General features: G+C 45.6%; 1 protein-coding gene across 1 annotated transcript in view; it reads right to left on the bottom strand.

Moving 5' to 3' along the window:
- LOC129864769 (CST complex subunit CTC1-like) overlaps window positions 1-13,677 on the bottom strand; it is a 72,380-nt gene that overhangs the window by 38,513 nt on the left and 20,190 nt on the right. The gene's annotated exons all lie outside the window — the stretch shown is intronic.

The following is a 13,677-nucleotide window of genomic DNA, read 5'->3' as shown; positions in this document are numbered from 1 at the left end:
GTGGTGACCTGTTAACAGTCCATCATGTAAAGAGAAGGATGTAGCCTAGGTAACGGTGGTGACCTGTTAACAGTCCATCATGTAAAGAGAAGGATGTAGCCTAGGTAACGGTGGTGACCTGTTAACAGTCCATCATGTAAAGAGAAGGGTGTAGCCTAGGTAACGGTGGTGACCTGTTAACAGTCCATCATGTAAAGAGAAGGATGTAGCCTAGGTAACGGTGGTGACCTGTTAACAGTCCATCATGTAAAGAGAAGGATGTAGCCTAGGTAACGGTGGTGACCTGTTAACAGTCCATCATGTAAAGAGAAGGATGTAGCCTAGGTAACGGTGGTGACCTGTTAGCAGTACATCATGTAAAGAGAAGGATGTAGCCTAGGTAACGGTGGTGACCTGTTAACAGTCCATCATGTAAAGAGAAGGATGTAGCCTAGGTAACGGTGGTGACCTGTTAACAGTCCATCATGTAAAGAGAAGGATGTAGCCTAGGTAACGGTGGTGACCTGTTAACAGTCCATCATGTAAAGAGAAGGATGTAGCCTAGGTAACGGTGGTGACCTGTTAACAGTCCATCATGTAAAGAGAAGGATGTAGCCTAGGTAACGGTGGTGACCTGTTAACAGTCCGTAATGTAAAGAGAAGGATGTAGCCTAGGTAACGGTGGTGACCTGTTAACAGTCCATCATGTAAAGAGAAGGATGTAGCCTAGGTAACGGTGGTGACCTGTTAACAGTCCATCATGTAAAGAGAAGGATGTAGCCTAGGTAACGGTGGTGACCTGTTAACAGTCCATCATGTAAAGAGAAGGATGTAGCCGAGGTAACGGTGGTGACCTGTAAACAGTCCGTAATGTAAAGAGAAGGATGTAGCCTAGGTAACGGTGGTGACCTGTTAACAGTCCATCATGTAAAGAGAAGGATGTAGCCTAGGTAACGGTGGTGACCTGTTAACAGTCCATCATGTAAAGAGAAGGATGTAGCCTAGGTAACGGTGGTGACCTGTTAACAGTCCATCATGTAAAGAGAAGGATGTAGCCGAGGTAACGGTGGTGACCTGTAAACAGTCCGTAATGTAAAGAGAAGGATGTAGCCTAGGTAACGGTGGTGACCTGTTAACAGTCCGTAATGTAAAGAGAAGGATGTAGCCTAGGTAACGGTGGTGACCTGTTAACAGTCCATCATGTAAAGAGAAGGATGTAGCCTAGGTAACGGTGGTGACCTCTTAGCAGTCCATCATGTAAAGAGAAGGATGTAGCCTAGGTAACGGTGGTGACCTGTTAACAGTACATCATGTAAAGAGAAGGGTGTAGCCTAGGTAACGGTGGTGACCTCTTAGCAGTCCATCATGTAAAGAGAAGGGTGTAGCCTAGGTAACGGTGGTGACCTGTTAACAGTCCATCATGTAAAGAGAAGGATGTAGCCTAGGTAACGGTGGTGACCTGTTAACAGTCCATCATGTAAAGAGAAGGATGTAGCCTAGGTAACGGTGGTGACCTGTTAACAGTCCATCATGTAAAGAGAAGGATGTAGCCTAGGTAACGGTGGTGACCTGTTAACAGTCCATCATGTAAAGAGAAGGATGTAGCCTAGGTAACGGTGGTGACCTGTTAACAGTCCATCATGTAAAGAGAAGGATGTAGCCTAGGTAACGGTGGTGACCTGTTAACAGTCCATCATGTAAAGAGAAGGATGTAGCCTAGGTAACGGTGGTGACCTGTTAACAGTCCATCATGTAAAGAGAAGGATGTAGCCTAGTTAACGGTGGTGACCTGTTAACAGTCCATCATGTAAAGAGAAGGATGTAGCCTAGGTAACGGTGGTGACCTGTTAACAGTCCATCATGTAAAGAGAAGGATGTAGCCTAGGTAACGGTGGTGACCTGTTAACAGTCCATCATGTAAAGAGAAGGGTGTAGCCTAGGTAACGGTGGTGACCTGTTAACAGTCCATCATGTAAAGAGAAGGATGTAGCCATGGTAACGGTGGTGACCTGTTAACAGTCCATCATGTAAAGAGAAGGATGTAGCCTAGGTAACGGTGGTGACCTGTTAACAGTCCATCATGTAAAGAGAAGGATGTAGCCTAGGTAACGGTGGTGACCTGTTAGCAGTACATCATGTAAAGAGAAGGATGTAGCCTAGGTAACGGTGGTGACCTGTTAACAGTCCATCATGTAAAGAGAAGGATGTAGCCTAGGTAACGGTGGTGACCTGTTAACAGTCCATCATGTAAAGAGAAGGATGTAGCCTAGGTAACGGTGGTGACCTGTTAACAGTCCATCATGTAAAGAGAAGGATGTAGCCTAGGTAACGGTGGTGACCTGTTAACAGTCCATCATGTAAAGAGAAGGATGTAGCCTAGGTAACGGTGGTGACCTGTAAACAGTCCGTAATGTAAAGAGAAGGATGTAGCCTAGGTCACGGTGGTGACCTGTTAACAGTACATCATGTAAAGAGAAGGGTGTAGCCTAGGTAACGGTGGTGACCTCTTAGCAGTCCATCATGTAAAGAGAAGGGTGTAGCCTAGGTAACGGTGGTGACCTATTAACAGTCCATCATGTAAAGAGAAGGATGTAGCCTAGGTAACGGTGGTGACCTGTTAATAGTCCATCATGTAAAGAGAAGGATGTAGCCTAGGTAACAGTGGTGACCTGTTAGCAGTACATCATGTAAAGAGAAGGATGTAGCCTAGGTAACGGTGGTGACCTGTTAACAGTCCATCATGTAAAGAGAAGGATGTAGCCTAGGTAACGGTGGTGACCTCTTAGCAGTCCATCATGTAAAGAGAAGGATGTAGCCTAGGTAACGGTGGTGACCTCTTAGCAGTCCATCATGTAAAGAGAAGGATGTAGCCTAGGTAACGGTGGTGACCTGTTAACAGTACATCATGTAAAGAGAAGGGTGTAGCCTAGGTAACGGTGGTGACCTGTTAACAGTACATCATGTAAAGAGAAGGGTGTAGCCTAGGTAACGGTGGTGACCTCTTAGCAGTCCATCATGTAAAGAGAAGGGTGTAGCCTAGGTAACGGTGGTGACCTGTTAACAGTCCATCATGTAAAGAGAAGGATGTAGCCTAGGTAACGGTGGTGACCTGTTAACAGTCCATCATGTAAAGAGAAGGATGTAGCCTAGGTAACGGTGGTGACCTGTTAACAGTACATCATGTAAAGAGAAGGATGTAGCCTAGGTAACGGTGGTGACCTGTTAACAGTCCATCATGTAAAGAGAAGGATGTAGCCTAGGTAACGGTGGTGACCTGTTAACAGTCCATCATGTAAAGAGAAGGATGTAGCCTAGGTAACGGTGGTGACCTGTTAACAGTCCATCATGTAAAGAGAAGGATGTAGCCTAGGTAACGGTGGTGACCTGTTAACAGTCCATCATGTAAAGAGAAGGATGTAGCCTAGGTAACGGTGGTGACCTGTTAACAGTCCATAATGTAAAGAGAAGGATGTAGCCTAGGTAACGGTGGTGACCTGTTAACAGTCCATCATGTAAAGAGAAGGATGTAGCCTAGGTAACGGTGGTGACCTGTTAACAGTCCATCATGTAAAGAGAAGGATGTAGCCTAGTTAACGGTGGTGACCTGTTAACAGTCCATCATGTAAAGAGAAGGATGTAGCCTAGGTAACGGTGGTGACCTGTTAACAGTCCATCATGTAAAGAGAAGGATGTAGCCTAGGTAACGGTGGTGACCTGTTAACAGTCCATCATGTAAAGAGAAGGGTGTAGCCTAGGTAACGGTGGTGACCTGTTAACAGTCCATCATGTAAAGAGAAGGATGTAGCCTAGGTAACGGTGGTGACCTGTTAACAGTCCATCATGTAAAGAGAAGGATGTAGCCTAGGTAACGGTGGTGACCTGTTAACAGTCCATCATGTAAAGAGAAGGATGTAGCCTAGGTAACGGTGGTGACCTGTTAGCAGTACATCATGTAAAGAGAAGGATGTAGCCTAGGTAACGGTGGTGACCTGTTAACAGTCCATCATGTAAAGAGAAGGATGTAGCCTAGGTAACGGTGGTGACCTGTTAACAGTCCATCATGTAAAGAGAAGGATGTAGCCTAGGTAACGGTGGTGACCTGTTAACAGTCCATCATGTAAAGAGAAGGATGTAGCCTAGGTAACGGTGGTGACCTGTTAACAGTCCATCATGTAAAGAGAAGGATGTAGCCTAGGTAACGGTGGTGACCTGTAAACAGTCCGTAATGTAAAGAGAAGGATGTAGCCTAGGTAACGGTGGTGACCTGTTAACAGTCCGTAATGTAAAGAGAAGGATGTAGCCTAGGTAACGGTGGTGACCTGTTAACAGTCCATCATGTAAAGAGAAGGATGTAGCCTAGGTAACGGTGGTGACCTGTTAACAGTCCATCATGTAAAGAGAAGGATGTAGCCTAGGTAACGGTGGTGACCTGTTAACAGTCCATCATGTAAAGAGAAGGATGTAGCCTAGGTAACGGTGGTGACCTGTAAACAGTCCGTAATGTAAAGAGAAGGATGTAGCCTAGGTAACGGTGGTGACCTGTTAACAGTCCGTAATGTAAAGAGAAGGATGTAGCCTAGGTAACGGTGGTGACCTGTTAACAGTCCATCATGTAAAGAGAAGGATGTAGCCTAGGTAACGGTGGTGACCTCTTAGCAGTCCATCATGTAAAGAGAAGGATGTAGCCTAGGTAACGGTGGTGACCTGTTAACAGTACATCATGTAAAGAGAAGGGTGTAGCCTAGGTAACGGTGGTGACCTCTTAGCAGTCCATCATGTAAAGAGAAGGGTGTAGCCTAGGTAACGGTGGTGACCTGTTAACAGTCCATCATGTAAAGAGAAGGATGTAGCCTAGGTAACGGTGGTGACCTGTTAACAGTCCATCATGTAAAGAGAAGGATGTAGCCTAGGTAACGGTGGTGACCTGTTAACAGTCCATCATGTAAAGAGAAGGATGTAGCCTAGGTAACGGTGGTGACCTGTTAACAGTCCATCATGTAAAGAGAAGGATGTAGCCTAGGTAACGGTGGTGACCTGTTAACAGTCCATCATGTAAAGAGAAGGATGTAGCCTAGGTAACGGTGGTGACCTGTTAACAGTCCATCATGTAAAGAGAAGGATGTAGCCTAGGTAACGGTGGTGACCTGTTAACAGTCCATCATGTAAAGAGAAGGATGTAGCCTAGTTAACGGTGGTGACCTGTTAACAGTCCATCATGTAAAGAGAAGGATGTAGCCTAGGTAACGGTGGTGACCTGTTAACAGTCCATCATGTAAAGAGAAGGATGTAGCCTAGGTAACGGTGGTGACCTGTTAACAGTCCATCATGTAAAGAGAAGGGTGTAGCCTAGGTAACGGTGGTGACCTGTTAACAGTCCATCATGTAAAGAGAAGGATGTAGCCTAGGTAACGGTGGTGACCTGTTAACAGTCCATCATGTAAAGAGAAGGATGTAGCCTAGGTAACGGTGGTGACCTGTTAACAGTCCATCATGTAAAGAGAAGGATGTAGCCTAGGTAACGGTGGTGACCTGTTAGCAGTACATCATGTAAAGAGAAGGATGTAGCCTAGGTAACGGTGGTGACCTGTTAACAGTCCATCATGTAAAGAGAAGGATGTAGCCTAGGTAACGGTGGTGACCTGTTAACAGTCCATCATGTAAAGAGAAGGATGTAGCCTAGGTAACGGTGGTGACCTGTTAACAGTCCATCATGTAAAGAGAAGGATGTAGCCTAGGTAACGGTGGTGACCTGTTAACAGTCCATCATGTAAAGAGAAGGATGTAGCCTAGGTAACGGTGGTGACCTGTAAACAGTCCGTAATGTAAAGAGAAGGATGTAGCCTAGGTAACGGTGGTGACCTGTTAACAGTCCGTAATGTAAAGAGAAGGATGTAGCCTAGGTAACGGTGGTGACCTGTTAACAGTCCATCATGTAAAGAGAAGGATGTAGCCTAGGTAACGGTGGTGACCTGTTAACAGTCCATCATGTAAAGAGAAGGATGTAGCCTAGGTAACGGTGGTGACCTGTTAACAGTCCATCATGTAAAGAGAAGGATGTAGCCTAGGTAACGGTGGTGACCTGTAAACAGTCCGTAATGTAAAGAGAAGGATGTAGCCTAGGTAACGGTGGTGACCTGTTAACAGTCCGTAATGTAAAGAGAAGGATGTAGCCAAGGTAACGGTGGTGACCTGTTAACAGTCCATCATGTAAAGAGAAGGATGTAGCCTAGGTAACGGTGGTGACCTCTTAGCAGTCCATCATGTAAAGAGAAGGATGTAGCCTAGGTAACGGTGGTGACCTGTTAACAGTACATCATGTAAAGAGAAGGGTGTAGCCTAGGTAACGGTGGTGACCTCTTAGCAGTCCATCATGTAAAGAGAAGGGTGTAGCCTAGGTAACGGTGGTGACCTGTTAACAGTCCATCATGTAAAGAGAAGGATGTAGCCTAGGTAACGGTGGTGACCTGTTAACAGTCCATCATGTAAAGAGAAGGATGTAGCCTAGGTAACGGTGGTGACCTGTTAACAGTACATCATGTAAAGAGAAGGATGTAGCCTAGGTAACGGTGGTGACCTGTTAACAGTCCATCATGTAAAGAGAAGGATGTAGCCTAGGTAACGGTGGTGACCTGTTAACAGTCCATCATGTAAAGAGAAGGATGTAGCCTAGGTAACGGTGGTGACCTGTTAACAGTCCATCATGTAAAGAGAAGGATGTAGCCTAGGTAACGGTGGTGACCTGTTAACAGTCCATAATGTAAAGAGAAGGATGTAGCCTAGGTAACGGTGGTGACCTGTTAACAGTCCATCATGTAAAGAGAAGGGTGTAGCCTAGGTAACGGTGGTGACCTGTTAACAGTCCATCATGTAAAGAGAAGGATGTAGCCTAGGTAACGGTGGTGACCTGTTAACAGTCCATCATGTAAAGAGAAGGATGTAGCCTAGGTAACGGTGGTGACCTCTTAGCAGTCCATCATGTAAAGAGAAGGATGTAGCCGAGGTAACGGTGGTGACCTGTTAACAGTACATCATGTAAAGAGAAGGATGTAGCCTAGGTAACGGTGGTGACCTCTTAGCAGTCCATCATGTAAAGAGAAGGGTGTAACCTAGGTAACGGTGGTGACCTATTAACAGTCCATCATGTAAAGAGAAGGATGTAGCCTAGGTAACGGTGGTGACCTGTTAACAGTCCATCATGTAAAGAGAAGGATGTAGCCTAGGTAACGGTGGTGACCTGTTAGCAGTACATCATGTAAAGAGAAGGATGTAGCCTAGGTAACGGTGGTGACCTGTTAACAGTCCATCATGTAAAGAGAAGGATGTAGCCTAGGTAACGGTGGTGACCTCTTAGCAGTCCATCATGTAAAGAGAAGGATGTAGCCTAGGTAACGGTGGTGACCTGTTAGCAGTACATCATGTAAAGAGAAGGATGTAGCCTAGGTAACGGTGGTGACCTGTTAACAGTCCATCATGTAAAGAGAAGGATGTAGCCTAGGTAACGGTGGTGACCTCTTAGCAGTCCATCATGTAAAGAGAAGGATGTAGCCTAGGTAACGGTGGTGACCTCTTAGCAGTCCATCATGTAAAGAGAAGGATGTAGCCTAGGTAACGGTGGTGACCTGTTAACAGTACATCATGTAAAGAGAAGGGTGTAGCCTAGGTAATGGTGGTGACCTGTTAACAGTACATCATGTAAAGAGAAGGGTGTAGCCTAGGTAACGGTGGTGACCTCTTAGCAGTCCATCATGTAAAGAGAAGGGTGTAGCCTAGGTAACGGTGGTGACCTGTTAACAGTCCATCATGTAAAGAGAAGGATGTAGCCTAGGTAACGGTGGTGACCTGTTAACAGTCCATCATGTAAAGAGAAGGATGTAGCCTAGGTAACGGTGGTGACCTGTTAACAGTACATCATGTAAAGAGAAGGATGTAGCCTAGGTAACGGTGGTGACCTGTTAACAGTCCATCATGTAAAGAGAAGGATGTAGCCTAGGTAACGGTGGTGACCTGTTAACAGTCCATCATGTAAAGAGAAGGATGTAGCCTAGGTAACGGTGGTGACCTGTTAACAGTCCATCATGTAAAGAGAAGGATGTAGCCTAGGTAACGGTGGTGACCTGTTAACAGTCCATCATGTAAAGAGAAGGATGTAGCCTAGGTAACGGTGGTGACCTGTTAACAGTCCATAATGTAAAGAGAAGGATGTAGCCTAGGTAACGGTGGTGACCTGTTAACAGTCCATCATGTAAAGAGAAGGATGTAGCCTAGGTAACGGTGGTGACCTGTTAACAGTCCATCATGTAAAGAGAAGGATGTAGCCTAGTTAACGGTGGTGACCTGTTAACAGTCCATCATGTAAAGAGAAGGATGTAGCCTAGGTAACGGTGGTGACCTGTTAACAGTCCATCATGTAAAGAGAAGGATGTAGCCTAGGTAACGGTGGTGACCTGTTAACAGTCCATCATGTAAAGAGAAGGGTGTAGCCTAGGTAACGGTGGTGACCTGTTAACAGTCCATCATGTAAAGAGAAGGATGTAGCCTAGGTAACGGTGGTGACCTGTTAACAGTCCATCATGTAAAGAGAAGGATGTAGCCTAGGTAACGGTGGTGACCTGTTAACAGTCCATCATGTAAAGAGAAGGATGTAGCCTAGGTAACGGTGGTGACCTGTTAGCAGTACATCATGTAAAGAGAAGGATGTAGCCTAGGTAACGGTGGTGACCTGTTAACAGTCCATCATGTAAAGAGAAGGATGTAGCCTAGGTAACGGTGGTGACCTGTTAACAGTCCATCATGTAAAGAGAAGGATGTAGCCTAGGTAACGGTGGTGACCTGTTAACAGTCCATCATGTAAAGAGAAGGATGTAGCCTAGGTAACGGTGGTGACCTGTTAACAGTCCATCATGTAAAGAGAAGGATGTAGCCTAGGTAACGGTGGTGACCTGTAAACAGTCCGTAATGTAAAGAGAAGGATGTAGCCTAGGTAACGGTGGTGACCTGTTAACAGTCCGTAATGTAAAGAGAAGGATGTAGCCTAGGTAACGGTGGTGACCTGTTAACAGTCCATCATGTAAAGAGAAGGATGTAGCCTAGGTAACGGTGGTGACCTGTTAACAGTCCATCATGTAAAGAGAAGGATGTAGCCTAGGTAACGGTGGTGACCTGTTAACAGTCCATCATGTAAAGAGAAGGATGTAGCCGAGGTAACGGTGGTGACCTGTAAACAGTCCGTAATGTAAAGAGAAGGATGTAGCCTAGGTAACGGTGGTGACCTGTTAACAGTCCGTAATGTAAAGAGAAGGATGTAGCCTAGGTAACGGTGGTGACCTGTTAACAGTCCATCATGTAAAGAGAAGGATGTAGCCTAGGTAACGGTGGTGACCTCTTAGCAGTCCATCATGTAAAGAGAAGGATGTAGCCTAGGTAACGGTGGTGACCTGTTAACAGTACATCATGTAAAGAGAAGGGTGTAGCCTAGGTAACGGTGGTGACCTCTTAGCAGTCCATCATGTAAAGAGAAGGGTGTAGCCTAGGTAACGGTGGTGACCTGTTAACAGTCCATCATGTAAAGAGAAGGATGTAGCCTAGGTAACGGTGGTGACCTGTTAACAGTCCATCATGTAAAGAGAAGGATGTAGCCTAGGTAACGGTGGTGACCTGTTAACAGTCCATCATGTAAAGAGAAGGATGTAGCCTAGGTAACGGTGGTGACCTGTTAACAGTCCATCATGTAAAGAGAAGGATGTAGCCTAGGTAACGGTGGTGACCTGTTAACAGTCCATCATGTAAAGAGAAGGATGTAGCCTAGGTAACGGTGGTGACCTGTTAACAGTCCATCATGTAAAGAGAAGGATGTAGCCTAGGTAACGGTGGTGACCTGTTAACAGTCCATCATGTAAAGAGAAGGATGTAGCCTAGTTAACGGTGGTGACCTGTTAACAGTCCATCATGTAAAGAGAAGGATGTAGCCTAGGTAACGGTGGTGACCTGTTAACAGTCCATCATGTAAAGAGAAGGATGTAGCCTAGGTAACGGTGGTGACCTGTTAACAGTCCATCATGTAAAGAGAAGGGTGTAGCCTAGGTAACGGTGGTGACCTGTTAACAGTCCATCATGTAAAGAGAAGGATGTAGCCATGGTAACGGTGGTGACCTGTTAACAGTCCATCATGTAAAGAGAAGGATGTAGCCTAGGTAACGGTGGTGACCTGTTAACAGTCCATCATGTAAAGAGAAGGATGTAGCCTAGGTAACGGTGGTGACCTGTTAGCAGTACATCATGTAAAGAGAAGGATGTAGCCTAGGTAACGGTGGTGACCTGTTAACAGTCCATCATGTAAAGAGAAGGATGTAGCCTAGGTAACGGTGGTGACCTGTTAACAGTCCATCATGTAAAGAGAAGGATGTAGCCTAGGTAACGGTGGTGACCTGTTAACAGTCCATCATGTAAAGAGAAGGATGTAGCCTAGGTAACGGTGGTGACCTGTTAACAGTCCATCATGTAAAGAGAAGGATGTAGCCTAGGTAACGGTGGTGACCTGTAAACAGTCCGTAATGTAAAGAGAAGGATGTAGCCTAGGTCACGGTGGTGACCTGTTAACAGTACATCATGTAAAGAGAAGGGTGTAGCCTAGGTAACGGTGGTGACCTCTTAGCAGTCCATCATGTAAAGAGAAGGGTGTAGCCTAGGTAACGGTGGTGACCTATTAACAGTCCATCATGTAAAGAGAAGGATGTAGCCTAGGTAACGGTGGTGACCTGTTAATAGTCCATCATGTAAAGAGAAGGATGTAGCCTAGGTAACAGTGGTGACCTGTTAGCAGTACATCATGTAAAGAGAAGGATGTAGCCTAGGTAACGGTGGTGACCTGTTAACAGTCCATCATGTAAAGAGAAGGATGTAGCCTAGGTAACGGTGGTGACCTCTTAGCAGTCCATCATGTAAAGAGAAGGATGTAGCCTAGGTAACGGTGGTGACCTCTTAGCAGTCCATCATGTAAAGAGAAGGATGTAGCCTAGGTAACGGTGGTGACCTGTTAACAGTACATCATGTAAAGAGAAGGGTGTAGCCTAGGTAACGGTGGTGACCTGTTAACAGTACATCATGTAAAGAGAAGGGTGTAGCCTAGGTAACGGTGGTGACCTCTTAGCAGTCCATCATGTAAAGAGAAGGGTGTAGCCTAGGTAACGGTGGTGACCTGTTAACAGTCCATCATGTAAAGAGAAGGATGTAGCCTAGGTAACGGTGGTGACCTGTTAACAGTCCATCATGTAAAGAGAAGGATGTAGCCTAGGTAACGGTGGTGACCTGTTAACAGTACATCATGTAAAGAGAAGGATGTAGCCTAGGTAACGGTGGTGACCTGTTAACAGTCCATCATGTAAAGAGAAGGATGTAGCCTAGGTAACGGTGGTGACCTGTTAACAGTCCATCATGTAAAGAGAAGGATGTAGCCTAGGTAACGGTGGTGACCTGTTAACAGTCCATCATGTAAAGAGAAGGATGTAGCCTAGGTAACGGTGGTGACCTGTTAACAGTCCATCATGTAAAGAGAAGGATGTAGCCTAGGTAACGGTGGTGACCTGTTAACAGTCCATAATGTAAAGAGAAGGATGTAGCCTAGGTAACGGTGGTGACCTGTTAACAGTCCATCATGTAAAGAGAAGGATGTAGCCTAGGTAACGGTGGTGACCTGTTAACAGTCCATCATGTAAAGAGAAGGATGTAGCCTAGTTAACGGTGGTGACCTGTTAACAGTCCATCATGTAAAGAGAAGGATGTAGCCTAGGTAACGGTGGTGACCTGTTAACAGTCCATCATGTAAAGAGAAGGATGTAGCCTAGGTAACGGTGGTGACCTGTTAACAGTCCATCATGTAAAGAGAAGGGTGTAGCCTAGGTAACGGTGGTGACCTGTTAACAGTCCATCATGTAAAGAGAAGGATGTAGCCTAGGTAACGGTGGTGACCTGTTAACAGTCCATCATGTAAAGAGAAGGATGTAGCCTAGGTAACGGTGGTGACCTGTTAACAGTCCATCATGTAAAGAGAAGGATGTAGCCTAGGTAACGGTGGTGACCTGTTAGCAGTACATCATGTAAAGAGAAGGATGTAGCCTAGGTAACGGTGGTGACCTGTTAACAGTCCATCATGTAAAGAGAAGGATGTAGCCTAGGTAACGGTGGTGACCTGTTAACAGTCCATCATGTAAAGAGAAGGATGTAGCCTAGGTAACGGTGGTGACCTGTTAACAGTCCATCATGTAAAGAGAAGGATGTAGCCTAGGTAACGGTGGTGACCTGTTAACAGTCCATCATGTAAAGAGAAGGATGTAGCCTAGGTAACGGTGGTGACCTGTAAACAGTCCGTAATGTAAAGAGAAGGATGTAGCCTAGGTAACGGTGGTGACCTGTTAACAGTCCGTAATGTAAAGAGAAGGATGTAGCCTAGGTAACGGTGGTGACCTGTTAACAGTCCATCATGTAAAGAGAAGGATGTAGCCTAGGTAACGGTGGTGACCTGTTAACAGTCCATCATGTAAAGAGAAGGATGTAGCCTAGGTAACGGTGGTGACCTGTTAACAGTCCATCATGTAAAGAGAAGGATGTAGCCTAGGTAACGGTGGTGACCTGTAAACAGTCCGTAATGTAAAGAGAAGGATGTAGCCTAGGTAACGGTGGTGACCTGTTAACAGTCCGTAATGTAAAGAGAAGGATGTAGCCTAGGTAACGGTGGTGACCTGTTAACAGTCCATCATGTAAAGAGAAGGATGTAGCCTAGGTAACGGTGGTGACCTCTTAGCAGTCCATCATGTAAAGAGAAGGATGTAGCCTAGGTAACGGTGGTGACCTGTTAACAGTACATCATGTAAAGAGAAGGATGTAGCCTAGGTAACGGTGGTGACCTCTTAGCAGTCCATCATGTAAAGAGAAGGGTGTAGCCTAGGTAACGGTGGTGACCTGTTAACAGTCCATCATGTAAAGAGAAGGATGTAGCCTAGGTAACGGTGGTGACCTGTTAACAGTCCATCATGTAAAGAGAAGGATGTAGCCTAGGTAACGGTGGTGACCTGTTAACAGTCCATCATGTAAAGAGAAGGATGTAGCCTAGGTAACGGTGGTGACCTGTTAACAGTCCATCATGTAAAGAGAAGGATGTAGCCTAGGTAACGGTGGTGACCTGTTAACAGTCCATCATGTAAAGAGAAGGATGTAGCCTAGGTAACGGTGGTGACCTGTTAACAGTCCATCATGTAAAGAGAAGGATGTAGCCTAGGTAACGGTGGTGACCTGTTAACAGTCCATCATGTAAAGAGAAGGATGTAGCCTAGTTAACGGTGGTGACCTGTTAACAGTCCATCATGTAAAGAGAAGGATGTAGCCTAGGTAACGGTGGTGACCTGTTAACAGTCCATCATGTAAAGAGAAGGATGTAGCCTAGGTAACGGTGGTGACCTGTTAACAGTCCATCATGTAAAGAGAAGGGTGTAGCCTAGGTAACGGTGGTGACCTGTTAACAGTCCATCATGTAAAGAGAAGGATGTAGCCTAGGTAACGGTGGTGACCTGTTAACAGTCCATCATGTAAAGAGAAGGATGTAGCCTAGGTAACGGTGGTGACCTGTTAACAGTCCATCATGTAAAGAGAAGGATGTAGCCTAGGTAACGGTGGTGACCTGTTAGCAGTACATCATGTAAAGAGAAG

Source organism: Salvelinus fontinalis, chromosome 11 (genome assembly GCF_029448725.1).
Source record: "Salvelinus fontinalis isolate EN_2023a chromosome 11, ASM2944872v1, whole genome shotgun sequence".
Lineage (NCBI taxonomy): Eukaryota > Metazoa > Chordata > Actinopteri > Salmoniformes > Salmonidae > Salvelinus > Salvelinus fontinalis.
The sequence above is the reverse complement of the archived record's forward strand: the minus strand, read 5'-3'. Positions and strand labels throughout refer to the sequence as shown.